General features: G+C 40.0%; 1 long non-coding RNA gene across 1 annotated transcript in view; it reads left to right on the top strand.

Moving 5' to 3' along the window:
• Positions 1-15,080, top strand: part of LOC126427163 (uncharacterized) — a 117,200-nt gene extending 102,120 nt beyond the window's left edge. The window contains exons 4-5 of the long non-coding RNA XR_007576544.1: positions 563-669; positions 15,015-15,080. This is a non-coding gene — a long non-coding RNA (uncharacterized LOC126427163). The remainder of the gene's footprint in view (positions 1-562; positions 670-15,014) is intronic.
• Positions 15,081-15,636: the final 556 nt, after the last annotated feature.

Here is a 15,636-nt window from a genome sequence, read left to right as displayed (position 1 = left end):
CATTTCATTGCTGACACCAATGTAATATCTGGTCCTAGTGGGCACCACTAAACTTGTTATATTTGTGCAATCCTGTTACTTCTTTGACAGTCAGTTGCTTTCTTGATGAAGATAATGATGATTATTGTCTAAAGCTTTGATGTTCAGAGAATTACAGTGATAAGAACAGTTTGCACAACAAATCTCATGGCAGAAATAAGTACTGTTTGCCACTTTTATAGGCCCCACATATAGTGTGAGGTCCTGCAGATATGTTTGCAAATATGTTTTGTGAAATAATGAAAGTGGAGTACCTTTTGACTGGTAAAATTACTATTCATTAATGCAACATCCCTGTTCTTGTGACATTTAACAAGCAGAAAATACGGTTAACTTTGTTTGGATAAAATACCGCTGCTAAACTAGTTCAGTGATTTGCAAAATATGAGGAATTTTAAAAATAACTTTCATGTAATGGTGCATTAATTGTTGGTTTTGTAATCGATATCTATACACAGTTAATTTTATACTTGTTGCAATATGCATGCAACCATTTTGTTGTTTATCTTCTTTATCTTTATAGGAGTGGTATTGTTCAGACTGAACCAATAATAAAATGAATGGATTCCCATACTGTGGCCAGTCGAAATTCTTTATGCAAATTGAAAAATTTCATTGATGAAGACTGTGGTATGTCCTGCCATATTTTTATTACACTGTTATGGAGAAAATTGTTTATTTTCTAAATATTTGGTACAAACTGAATCTGTTTGAATTGTTCCAAGGGGCACATTTTCTACTATTTAGAATGTGAATGGCTTATAAATGCAGTTGGTACATTTTATCTCAATCTGTATGTATAAATGATTAATGGAAAATCTCATATAAGATGTGAAACAAATACTAACAAAGAGATAGAGGGGCTGGCCAGTACTTACCTCAGTTCAGTACACCCGATAGATACACATAAAACAGAACTGAAAATTTACATTCCTAGCTTTCGGAACTTTGTTCCTTCATCAGGGAGGAGAGAGGGGAAAAAAGGGAAGAAGGGAAAGTGGATTCAGTTACTCACAACCCTGGTTATGAAGCAACAGGGAAAGGTAAACAGGGAGGGTAGCAAGGATGGAGGCATGGTTGTCAGAGGGAAGCCAAAGATATTCTACTGTAAGTACTGTGCCAGCTTCAAACCAAAGAGGATGCATACAGAAGTAAAGACGTATATAGTATAAAGATAAACACAACTATGTAGGATGAAAAGATGCGTGAATGGCTAAAGAGGAAAGGGAAAGAGGAGAAGACTGAAGAGTGAATGGGAGTGAGGTTGTTTAACGTAGGTTCAGTCCAGGGGGATGGCGGGATGAAAGGATGTGTTGGAGTGCAAGTTCCCATCTCCGCAGTTCAGAGGGACTGGTGTTGGGTGGAAGAAGCTAAATGGCACATACGGTGTAGCAGGTTCCTAGTCCCTAGAATTATGCTGGAGGGCATGCTCTGCTACTGGGTATTGGGCATCTCCTAGGCGGACAGTTCGTCTGTGTCCGTTCATGCGCTCAGCCAGTTTGGTTGTTGTCATGCCGATGTAAAAGGCTGTGCAGTGCAGGCATGTCAGTTGATAAATGACATGTGTAGTTTCACACGTAGCCCTGCCTTGAATTGTGTATGTTTTACCAGTAGCGGGGCTGGAGTAGGTGGTTGTGGGGGGATGCATGGGGCAGGTTTTGCAGCGGGGTCGGTTACAGGGGTAGGAACCGCTGGGTAGAGAAGGTAGTCTGGGAATATTGTAGGGTTTAACAAGGATGTTACGGAGGTTAGGGGGGCGACGAAAGGCAACTCTGGGTGGTGTGGGGAGAATTTTGTCAAGGGATGATCTCATTTCAGGGGTTGACTTGAGAAAGTCATATCCCTGGCGGAGTAATTTGTTGATGTTTTTGAGGCCAGGATAATATTGGGTGACAAGGGGGATGCTTCTGTGTGGTCTGGGGGTAGGAACATTGTTGTTGGACGGGGAGGAATGTATTGCTCAGGAAATCTGTTTGTGGACAAGGTCTGCAGGATAGTTGTGGGAGAGGAAAGCACTGGTCAGGTTATTGGTGTAGTTGTTGAGGGATTCGTCACTGGAGCAGATACGTTTGCCACGAATACCTAGGCTGTAGGGAAGGGAGTGTTTGATGTGGAAAGGATGGCAGCTATCAAAGTGAAGGTACTGTTGTTTGTTTGTGGGTTTGATATGGACAGAGGTGTGGATGTGAGCTTCAACAAGATGAAGGTCAACATCCAGGAAGGTGGCTTGGGTTTTGGAGAAGGACCAGGTGAAATTCAGATTCGAAAAGGAGTTGAGGTTATGGAGGAAATTAAGGAGTGTTTCTTCACCATGAGTCCAGACCACAAAGATGTCATCTATAAACCTATACCAGGCCAGGGGAAGTAGCTGTTGGGTCTTCAGGAAAGCCTCCTCCATGCGGCCCATGAAGAGGTTGGCATAGGAGGGAGCCATCCTGGTTTCCATGGCCATTCCCCTGATTCGTTTGTAGGTCTGGCCTTCAAAAGTGAAGTAATTATGGGTGAGGATGAAGTTGGTAAGTGTGATAAGGAACGAGGTTTTTGGAAGATCTTCGGGTGGGCGTTGGGAGAGGTAGTGCTCAAGGGCAGAGAGACCATGGGTATGTGGGATGTTTGTGTAAAGGGATGTAGCATCTATGGTGACAAGAAAGGTTTCAGGTGGGAGAGGAGTGGGAATGGATTTGAGGCGTTCTAGGAAGTGGTTTGTGTCTTTGATGTAGGATGGGAGTCTGCGGCTGATAGGTTGTAAGTGCTGGTCTACCAGAGCTGAGATACGTTCGGTTGGGGATTTGAAGCCTGCTACAATGGGACGGCCAGGATGGTTCTCTTTGTGGATTTTGGGTAATAGGTAGAAGGTAGGGGTACGTGGCTCAGGTGGAGTGAGTAAGTCTATGGAAGCCGTTGTGAGGCCTTGTGAGGGACCTTGGATTTTTAGGATTTTTTGCAGCTCAGTCTGGATGGAGGGAATGGGATCCTGGGTAACAGCTTTGTAGGTTGAGGTGTCAGAGAGTTGACACAGTCCTTCTGCCACATACTCACACGGTCAAGTACGACAGTTGTGGAGCCTTTATCCGCCGGGAGGATGACAATAGAGTGGTCTATTTTCAGCTCCTTAATGGCACGGGATTCAGCTGTGGTGATGTTGGGGTTGTCGGGATGTTCTTCAAGAAGGACTGGGAGGCTACACTGGATGTGAGGAATTCCTGAAATGTCTGCAAGGGATGGTTTTGGGGGAGGGGAGGAGGATCCGTTTGAGAAGGCAGTCGGAACTGTTCTAGACAGGGTTCAACACTGGGTCTAGTACCTGGGGGCTGTGTTTGGGTAGTGAAGTGATATTTCCAGTTGAGGTTCCGGGTGAATGAGAGGAGATCTTTAACCAGGGCAGTGTGGTTGAATTTAGGTGTGGGGCTAAAGGTTAAGCCTTTTGATAGAACAGATGTCTCTGGAGGACAAAGGGATCTGGATGAGAGGTTTAGGACTGAATTGGGACTGGTGATATGTGGCATTTGACTGTGGTTATAGTTGAGATTTGGTCTGTGTGGGGTATGTGCTGGGATGGGGAGATTGAGTAGGGTGGCTAGGCTAGGTTTGTTGGCTATGAGGGGGGTTTGTTGAAGGTTCTGTTGTGGTTGGTGTTTGTGAGGGATAGGGAGAGGGACCCCACTTCTTAGGTGTTGCACTAGCACTGTGGATAGTTTTTTCAGGTGGTGTGTGGCATGGAACTCAAGTTTGCAGCTGGCTTCTAGGATGATGTTCCTCAGTGTGTTCTCCAAGCAAGGGTTTGAGAGGTGGAGGACTTTGAAGAGAGATACGAGCTGTTGGGAGTGGTGGTTACATGAAGTAGTGTAGAGATTCAGGACAAGTTGGGTAAGGGCTAAGGATTGAAGGTTCTGGAAGTCCAGGAGAGACTGGTGGAAGGAGGAATTGCACCCGGAGATGGGAACTTTTAAGGTAAGCCCTTTAGGGGTAATTCCAAAGGTTAAGCAGGACTGGAGGAAAAGTATGTGGGATTGCAGTTTGGCTACGGTGAATGCATGTTTCCGGAATGAATGTAAATAATGTGGTATAGGATTAGGGTACATAGTGGGTAACTGGTGGGTAGGGAAATTAAATAACTAAAGTTGAGATAGTAATCATAAGAAGGAGTCAAACACGGAGGGAAGGACGAGAAGGAAAGAAATTGTGTTGGTAATGTTCAATACCAAAGGAAGACCACTAAATAAGAAAAATACGGAAAAAGTTGACCAGACCAAGCAAGTATGTCCAGATCAGGGGAAAAAGAACACACGTAGCTCAAAAACAGAGATAGCGAGTGGCGAAAAAAGATCGCGCATGCCGCAAAAGCGATAGCACGTGCGCAAAAAAGATCGCACGTGCTGCAAAAAAGATTATGAAATTATTTCATTGCAATAGCATTTTTAAAGGTAAATCTTTGAAATTTTGTGTTCGGTTTTTTGGTTAGAGATTAAAAATACATGTTTCACGTTTTTGGAAATTGAGCCCATAAGTGAGTCAAATAAGGTCAGACAGATTCACTGATTTATCATTGCCTACCCAAACTGCTAAGGACAGAAACTTGAAGTTTGGAGAGGGTGTGGATTTTACACTGTAGGCATCATTTAAGAAAGGATTGTTTGAAATTCCTCTCCTAAGGGGGTGAAACTGGGGATAAAAGGCTTTTTGAAAATAAGTTGCTGTGAAGGTAATTTTGAAGCTAGAACTGCGAAAAGTATTTGGTTTCTTTCAGGAAATAAAAATATGTGTTTCAGCATTTTTGTAAATTCAACAACTAAGGGGGTATGATAGTGGGTGAAAAGTTTTTGAAAATTAAATAATTACTAAAGAACTGCTAAAGGATTTTTAAGGCTTTATCTATAACAATTGGTATTTGACTTCTCAGTTAGAAATAATAATAATAGTAATAATAATAATAATAATAATAATAATAATAATAATAATCCCCGTGGAGGCCCGGGAAAAGAATAGGCCTCCGGTATGTTCTACCAGTCGTTAAAGGCGACGAAAAGAACAAACCACTAATAGGGCTAACCCCCCTTTTAGTGTGATTAGTTGGTTCAGGACAGAACTAAAGAAGCCTCGGGCAAGCGCCGTCATGGTCGGGGACGACGCTTGAACCCTATGCCTGCCCACAATGGTAATGACACTGCTAGCCAACTGGAAAATGATTTAAATCCAAATAGAGGTGTTTTGCAGGATATGCTTCCTGCAACCACCCTAGAAGGAAAACAAAGACAGAGGATGAGATGGTCAGATGAAGTTAATCGACACCTCATGTTCTGTTATTACCAAGCAACAAACCTAGGAACCAACACAACTGGATACAGATCACAAGTATACACACCATTTATTACCACATACCCAGAATTAAATTTCTTAACAGAACAACGACTAGCTGATCAGATCCGTGTAATAATCAAAAATAACGGGATACCCCAGTCAGAATTAGAAAACATCAAACAACAAGTACAACAAATACTGGAACAAAATAATGTGCAATCAGAAGAAGAAGAAAATAAAGTAATGGACTCAAACATCCCAGAGCAAACAAACAAAGAACAACACGCATCAATTAAACAATCAGAGGAAAACGAAATCTTAAGACAGCCACCAGAACAAGCACAAATAGAACACGAAGTGACACAGATGTTAGATATAGAAGAAAAATTTCAGCTGACATATATAGAGTACAAAGACACAAATACAGACATTAGACCATTCTCGCATAGACCACCAAATAACCCACAATTCGAAACAACAATAAAAACTATCAACGCAATCATACACAACAAAATATATGAAAACACAACTATGGAAGAGTTACAACTACTGGTTTATATAGGAGCACTCACTACACTAAATATACACACTAGGCAGAGATCAGAACCAACCAACACACAGAAGAAACCCACAAAACCAGCATGGCAACACAGCCTACAGATCAAAATATAAAAACTGAGAAAAGACATCGGACAGCTAACACAATTTATAAGAAATGAAATCTCGGAAAAAAAACGAAAAAGGTGAGGTAAAATCTCACAAGAAGCGACAGAGCAATTAGATGAAAAGAAGCAGAAATTACAATCATTCACCAAACGACTCAGAAGATACAAAAAAAGTGAAAATAGAAGGAAACAAAACCAAACATTCACACAAACCAAAAGAGATTTTACCAGACAGTAGATAACACACACATTAAAATAAACAATCCACCAAACATAACAGACATGGAACACTTCTGGAGCAACATATGGTCAAACCCGGTACAACATAACAGGCATGCACGGTGGATACAAGCAGAAACAGACACATACAAGATGATACCACAAATGCCTGAAGTGATAATTTTGCAACGTGAAGTCACCCAAGCAATTCATTCTACTCACAATTGGAAAGCCCCTGCAAATGATAAAATAGCAAATTTCCGGCTAAAAAATTTCACCTCAACACATTCACATCTAACTAAATTATTTAACAGTTACATTGCAGACCCATACACATTCCCTGATACACTTACACAAGGAATAACTTATCTGAAACCTAAAGATCAAGCAGACACAGTGAACCCAGCTAAATATCGCCCCATAACATGCCTACCAACAATATACAAAATATTAACTTCAGTCATTAAACAGAAATTAATGACACATACAACACAGAACAAAATTATAAATGAATAACAAAAAGGCTGTTGCAAAGGAGCACGAGGATGTAAAGAGCAACTGATAATAGATGCAGAGGTGACATATCAAGCTAAAACTAAACAAAGGTCGCTACACTACAAAGCTTTTGATAGTGTACCCCACTCATGGTTACTACCAATATTGGAAATATTCAAAGTAGATCCTTAATTGATACAGTTCCTAAACATAGTAATGAAAAATTGGAAAACCACACTTAATATCCAAACAAATTCAAATAATATCACATCACAGCCAATACAGATTAAGTGTGGAATATACCAAGGAGACTCATTAAGTCCTTTCTGGTTCTGCCTTGCTCTGAATCCACTATCCAACATGCTAAATAATACAAATTATGGATACAATATTATTGGAACATACCAACACAAAATCACACATTTGCTATACATGGATGATTTAAAACTGCTGGCAGCAACAAATCAACAACTCAGCCAATTACTAAAGATAACAGAAGTATTCACCAATGATATAAATATGGCTCTTGGAACAGACAAATATAAGAAAAATAGCATAGTCAAGGGAAAACACACTAAACAAGAAGATTACATATTGGATAACCACAGTGACTGCATAGAAGCGATGGAAAAAACAGATGCCTATAAATATCTAGGATACAGACAAAAAATAGGAATAGATAATACAAATATTAAAGAAGAACTAAAAGAAAAATATAGACAAAGACTAACAAAAATACTGAAAACAGAATTGACAGCAAGAAACAAGACAAAAGCTATAAATACTTATGCTATACCAATATTGACCTACTTATTTGGAGTAGTGAAATGGAGTAACACAGACCTAGAAGCACTCAATACACTTACACGATCACAATGCCACAAATATAGAATACATCACATACGTTCAGCAACAGAAAGATTCACATTAAGCAGAAAGGAAGGAGGAAGGGGATTTATCGACATAATAAACCTACATTATGGACAAGTAGACAATTTAAGAAAATTCTTTCTAGAACGAGCAGAAACTAGCAAAATACACTAGGCAATCACTCATATAAATACATCGGCTACACCACTGCAATTTCATAACTACTTCTACAACCCTTTAGATCACATAACATCAACAGATACGAAGAAAGTAAATTGGAAAAAGAAAACACTTCATGGCAAGTACCCATATCATCTAACACAGCCACACATCGATCAAGACGCATCCAACACATGGCTAAGAAAAGGCAATATATACAGTGAGACAGAAGGATTCATGATTGCAATACAGGATCAAACAATAAACACCAGGTATTACAGCAAGCATATTATTAAAGATCCCAATACCACAACAGATAAATGCAGACTTTGTAAACTACAAATAGAAACAGTAGATCACATCACAAGCGGATGTACAATACTAGCAAATACAGAATACCCCAGAAGACATGACAATGTCACAAAAATAATACATCAACAGCTTGCCTTACAACATAAACTTATAAAACAACACGTTCCTACATACAGGTATGCACCAGAAAATGTACTGGAGAATGATGATTACAAATTATACTGGAACAGAACCATTATAACAGATAAAACAACGCCACATAACAAACCTGACATCGTACTCACCAATAAAAAGAAGAAATTAACACAACTAATCGAAATATCCATACCCAATACAACAAATATACAAAAGAAAACAGGAGAAAAAATTGAAAAATACATCCAACTAGCTGAGGAAGTCAAAGACATGTGGCATCAGGATAAAGTTGACATCATACCAATTATACTATCAATTACAGGAGTCATACCACACAATATCCACCAGTACATCAATGCAATACAGCTACATCCAAACATATATATACAACTACTGAAATTCGTAATTATTGATACATGTTCAATTACCCGAAAGTTCCTAAATGCAAAGTAACATATACCGTACAGTTAAAAGGAAGTGACGCTTGATCAAGGTGTGCGTCACTCCATTTTCAACCAGACATAACATCTGAGAAAGTAAAGATAATAATAATACTAATACTAATAATAATAATAATAATAACAATAATATAGGTTTCAGTGTTTCTGGAAATTCAGCGTCTAAGAGAGTACAATGGGGGCAACAATTTTTAAGAAAATATTTCATTACATTAAAAAAAATATTAAAGCCAAATTTACGAAAATTGGTATTTCACTTTTTGGTTAGATATAAAGAAATAGTTGTTAGGGAATGAAAGTTGCTATAGAAATATCTCCTGAAGAATGCCAAAGTAATGGTTAATGAAAACTTTGGACTCTAGCTACCAGAATTGCTTTTTGGGCAGAAGTACATTCAGAAAAGGCCACGCTTATGAGGCCTTAATTAGTGTGAAAAGTGTAAAAGCTGTTGCAATTTGTGAACAACATAAAAATTTGATCTCTGCAGGCCATACAGTCTACACGAGTGAAGCAGTTGGCACTAAGCTAGTTAATATATAGCACAGCATTATTGTGCACTGACAAAATGAAAGTAATGTGGTAGAGGTGTTGTACCATATTTATACTGAGGATTTATTCTTCTCTGAATTTGTTGATTTCATGGGATTTCTGAACTGTGAGGGTGGCCTTGAAAATAGTTCGACATATACAGCATTTTATCTTGCCTGCGGGCATCCTTTGTTTCCATGAAAAAATTGGTAGTGTGGAGTCATTATGAGGTTACACCAAATCATTTGACATAGAAGCAATCAGTTTTTTCACAAACTAGTTTTTATTATACCCTTTTTGTTGTATAGTCTATAATTTAATTCAAAATATTGTCAAAATTTAGTATTAACACCACTTCAGGGAGAAGATGGGTTCAACAAATTTTGAATCCAGAATGAGTGGTGTATATCTGACACACATTAATGGAAAAGGAAATGTTGAAAATTTAGGTTTTGGGGTTTTTAGTTGTTTCTACACAAGGAGAAGAAGGCAGGCTGGGACTGGGGAAAGGAACAGGAAAGGAATGATGTACAGATGCAGGAGTTAGCACAAAGTTTCACAATTTTCGACAGAACAGCCATTGGAGGATGTACATTTCATGAAACTGAAAAAAGGAGAGTCCAAGTTGCGATATCAGCAGTTATGAGAAGGACAGATTGCTACTCAATGTGTTATCTTTATGGTGAGTAGCACTCTTATCCTTTTCATTAAATTGAGTGTTTCATTTGTAAAACTGAATTACCATTTGCTATGGATGTGATGATGTGAGTGTGATGATCTTGGTTTGTTGCCATGCTACTATATACCGAGTCCTACATGTATTGTATAATGCACTGTTCTATAAAGGATATTATGGGTGGCAAGTTCTGTGTTGCATTTATTTTCTTAGAAAACTTTTGTCATGAATGAACAATCTTTCTGTAGATGTTCCCTGACCAACTAAATAACCAGTAAATTTCTGTTGTTGGTGATGTGTGATATTGCTTGTAATCCTGTTTAGTCATAGTACAAGTTGATAGTGTAGCATCACAGTCCATGGGGGCATGGGGTTTAAACAAATAGTTGTAATGTTTTCATTTACAATGTTAGTGTTTGCCTATATATGTGGAAAGAAATGATATGTAATAATAAATGTGAGCAGTATTTCTGCAGTCACTCTCTTAACTTTTGGCAGCCGTGTAATGTGAATTTTAAGTTCAATGACAACAAAGAATTTCTTGTAATGGTGATAAATGGGTATTTGCTCACAAAATCAATGGAGCATGTTTTAAATCTTGAAATGGTCACCACCAGAGTGCAAGTAATTTACTAGTATGTGGAAAAGATGTTGAGAGAAAATTTTGCTTTATAATTACAGTGAAAGCCATTTGTCCTTTCCTTTTTTGTGCATGTTAAGTAGGATTTCATGAATTGTTATTCATGAAATCCTACTTAGAATATCAATGGCTGGTATTGCAACAGTGACAGCAATATTTCATTTTTCTTTCCGCATTTTTTCCACCTACTAGCAATTTACTTGCATTATGTTTGTGACTATTTCAAGATTTGAAACACACACTATTAGTCTTATAAGCAAATACCTATTGATGACCATTATCAGAAATTTCTTACTGTAGTCACTGAACTAAAAATTCACATTACAGTGGCTGCTAAAAGTTAATAGAGTGTTTGCTGAAACATGGCTTGGGTTTATTATTATGTCTCATTTCTTTTTTCATGTGTAGGCCAAGTCTTAACATTGTAAATGCAAACATTACAACTGTTTGTTTATCCCCTCCACCCATCTGGACTGTGATGCCACACTATCAACTTGTACTACGACTTGACAGGACTACAAGCAGTATTATACATTGGCAACAATAGAGATATATTGGCTATGTAATGAGTCAGGAAACATCTGCAGGAAGATTATTTCCTCCACGACAAAAGTTTTCTAAGAGAATGATTGCAACACAAAACTTGCCGGCTGTCATATACATTACAGAACACTACATTGTACAATACATGCTGGACTCAGTATATAGTAGTATGCCAACAAAGCATCCACAGTAAATGGTAATTCACTTTTACAACTTAAACGCTGATTTTAATGAAAGGTATAAGAGTGTTACTCACCATAAAGATGACACATTGAGTAGCAATGTATCCTTTTCATTGTTGTTGGTATTCTCACCTGGACTCGCCATTGTTAAATTTAATGAAAATCACACCCTCCAATGTTCTTTTCAGTGAAAAATGTGAATTTCTTCTACTAAGCAGTCCTGAAAGATTTAAAATACAAAAAATTCTGGATAAATTGGAATTTTTAATGTGTGACAAAGAAAGAGCACCACCCATATTTCTCAAAATGAAGAGCACCAATGGATGCACCTAACAGTTAGCCACACTCAAGGAATTTGCATCACTTTGATTTGATGAAGTGTTTAAGTTGTCAAATTATCACCATTAAATGTACATGTTTCATTGCGTGTAGAGTTCTGACATTGCCCCCCAGTCCTACAGGGCTGAGGTGGCAGAACTCCACACCACGGTCTAATTCACAAATGTCAGTTTGTTACCAATTCTCATCACGATTCCTATTCCGGTTCTATGGATAATGGCACAATCATTTGGTTGCCTCATGAAAAGGAGGTGCGTCAGTGCGCACTACAACCTGAAATCCCATCTTTGAGTGAAGTATTAAATATTGTTCAATCTTTCAAGGTACAAGGGTTGGAACTTAAATGGTGGCAACTATTTATTCACAACCGATACAAAAGAGTTACATGTTAGCACCTGTTACTGTCCTTCAAACAGTCACCAGCATTGTGTAGAACCCGTTGCCAGGGATGTGGAAGGCATAGTATACCATTAGCAGAGCATGTTCTGCTGATGGTGTGAATGGTGTGGTCTACTGCCTGTCATACTCTGGAACAGTTCTGAAGTGAATGCCACAAAGTGGTTCCTTCATCTTTGGAATCAAATCAAAGTCACAAGTTTTGTGTCAGCTCCCAAACCCAAGGTTCTCAGCAGTACTTTTGGGGCAGCCACCACAAATTGTATAAAGTGTGACTAGTGACCAGGATGTAGCTATGTCTGGTGGCCAAAAAATAATTAATGACAAGAATTGCGCCAGCTAGAATGAAGAGATAACTTATCTTTATTTCTGACGCAATGTGCACCAGCAATACAAGTCCAAGTAATATTCAAGAGTAATCTGTGTACTGAGCCTAGTCGAATACAATAGCAAATATCACACTGCAATGGCTCCGCTATAAACTCCACGAAAGGCTATCAATAGACAATCGACACTATACTGTCCGTCTCGGGGCCAGTGCTCCTCCTTATATGCAAAAGGCAGAGGGCGCTGTGGACCCGAGCTCAGCCATGGCGCGACCTCTTCCCCCGGCGGTAACGCCATGAGATGTTGACGGCTGAGACAGGAAATGTGGCCAGTGATGTCATGGTCAGGACGCGCGTGCACGAGTTGGTTGGTTGGGTCCGTGGATACAACAACAAGGACTTAAGTCCAGGAAGTATGGTGGGTCGTACAGTACTTCCCAGTCCCATCGACTGAACAGAGCAGCCACAGCTTTTGCCGTATGTTCCCATACATTGTCTTGCAAAATGATGGGTGGGTTGCCCAGAAAGTGTCGCCGCTTCTTCCACAAAGCTAGTCACAGGAGATGCTTCAAAAACGAACAGTAATGCTGTGCATTGACGGTCTGCCATGGAATAACATAATGCATTACGCTAACACCATCACAGTTGTACACAAGAATCACTATAACTTTCACCATACTGGGCTCTGATGCACTTTCAACTTTCGCTGTGACCTATAATGATACCATTCGCTGGATTGTTGTTTCATTTTTGGCTCATACGATGTGGCCCATGTCTCATCCAGTGTTATGATATGGTGTAAAAAAGCCTCTCCTTCACACTCATAGTGCTCCAAGTGCATCTGAGCTGTGTCTTAATGCATCCATTTCTGCATTTCCATCAATTCATGTTGGACCCATCATGCTGCAATTTTTCACATGCAAAGGTGTTCCTTCATGATGCAAAGCACAGTCGTATGTGCTAATCCAGTTTCATGGGCGAGCTCATGAATCGTATGGCACCAATCACTGTCCACTAACATTGCAACAGCATGCACTTCTTCTTCAGAGATGCTAGGACGACCTGCCCGATGCATGTCTGCCACAGTTTACCGACCTGCATTGAAGGCTTTTACCCAATGTGCCACTGTTCTGTATGGAAATGCCGATTCCCCACATGCCTCTTGAGGACCTTGATGACACTTTCGTACTGTACAACCTCTGGCACATTCAATCTTGATCCAACTCCATTGTTCCTGTTTCAAAAACATAGTGGCACCATTACATTAGACTGCTCACTCAGAAGTGACTGTGTTTCTCTTGATTGTGCGCATGCCGGTGACGTGGTACAGGCGAGTCCGTTTGGTTGGTGGTAAGGTAGGTATGTCAACAACGTGTGCTATCGGTGACAATAGTAGATTCCATTGCATAGTGATTCCACAGCAGTGTTGCCACTGTTTAAGTTCCAACCTACATATCTTGTGCTGCTAGTTATCAGATTGAGACTCGGTGTGACATCACTGTGGTGGCTCCTGTTCCTGGTTGTTGGGTGCTGGTCAGTTCTCAGGGAGGATGATGTGACAGCTGTACAAATGCAGCCTCCATGCCACACTGCACAGTGACATGCCAAACAACCACCACAGCAATGGCAGCACCTCGTTCTCCTATCTCACACTTTTTTTTGCAACATGGTAAGGCCATTTCCCTTAAGCACTTGCTGACTTGACAACAAGTGAAGGAAAAAAGGGCATCTAGTGTCTGTGTATGATTCCTAGCCCCCTCCTGTTGAGATGAAGGTGGACGTTAATTGTGTCTCCAGTTACTTGACATTTGGCAACCTAAAATGAGCAGTACATTCCACTTTTGGGCTATTTATGGCTCCCACTATGTATTGTCTGTGATTTGTTCCTCGATTTTTGGTAGTGGATGCTGGTACTGCACATTTGTTTGGTCTAGATGCTTTCAGTACCTTTGATTTTTCCATTTCACATAAGGTGTGCCTTGTTCCCGAACATGTTCCGTACTGGCAGTTAGACTCTGTGTGTTCTGAATTCTTGTCTCTCTTCACAAGAACCTTTATTATCAGTGGACACCGACGTGGGAGCGTGTGTTCAAGCTTTTGAAATCTACATTACATTTGGAATCTCTGTTTCGAGAGCCAACTGAATGATGGTGCCAAGGACCATACAATTGACAAAGGAATTGTGATGATAATTGGTAACAAACTGACATTTGTGACCTAGACCGTGGCATGGAGTTGAGGTGCAGTGGCAGAACACAATATGTGCTATGATGACATTTTGGCTATGGACACCTCCATCACAGACTTCTTACACTTCAAGGTGAGGATGGTTCCGAATGTCCGATAGCTAATTTGCCATAAATATTCAACTTCTCTCAGCAGTGCAACTCCTGAGTTGAGAAGGAAGCACTTGCACTCTATGCACTCAAAAAGTTTCATATTGTGTTGTATGGGTCTAAGTTCTTCCTCTTCACTGACAACAAGTCCTCGGTTTGATTGTTTAACCCTTCTGCTTTGTTGCCCAACAAAGCAGCACATTGCCTCCAGTGGTGGGTCTCGTTTCTGAGTCACTAAGAGTATGAAATTCATTTTTGGCCTACTGTGCAACAAACTGACACCGATGCGCTGTTTTGCCTTCTACGGGGTCTAGATCCTATTTTTTACTAGGGTGAACTCCTTTGTTTTCACTTTCATGTTGAGGTGCAATGTACAGTGAAAGGATGTCCTATTACAGGCTCCTGGATTGCAGCTGTTGGCACTGCTGATACGGTCTTGCATCAAGTTGTTCACCTCATTCAGCACAGTTGGCTGGACAGGCCTCTGGGTACGACTTCTGATTCTTTACGTAACTCTTTTGCCTTATGTCACAACCTTTCAGTGTTTGATGATTGTGTCTTAGTTACAGATGAGTTGTTGCCTACGGTTGTGATTCTGGCTGCCTTACAGCAGAATGTGCTTCAGCTCCTACATTGGGGACATTGAGGGTTCTTGGGTACCAGGTTATTGTGTTTTGACGGGGAATCGATGCTGACATTGTACATCTTGATGCTACACAATAGACAGTACTGTGAGTGACACTCTCTTTGTTGTCTGTGCTGCAGAGTATATGAGAATGTGTCCATATTGATTTCGTGAGACCCATCCTAAATTTTTCCAGGTTTTTGATTGTCCATGCTTTTTATAAATTTCCATACGTTATTCACTGCCCTCAGACATCAGCCGCAGCTATGATTCAGGCTGTATCGAAAGTGCTTGACAGGTGATAGTCCACAGTGTGGTGTAATGGTGAGATGGGATGTCTTGTCCACACATTTCAATGTACAAATGAAAAAGTACCTCATGGTGGCCTCCTACAT

This window comes from Schistocerca serialis, chromosome 11, assembly GCF_023864345.2.
Source record: "Schistocerca serialis cubense isolate TAMUIC-IGC-003099 chromosome 11, iqSchSeri2.2, whole genome shotgun sequence".
Lineage (NCBI taxonomy): Eukaryota > Metazoa > Arthropoda > Insecta > Orthoptera > Acrididae > Schistocerca > Schistocerca serialis.
This window is presented reverse-complemented; position numbering and strand designations above follow the sequence as displayed.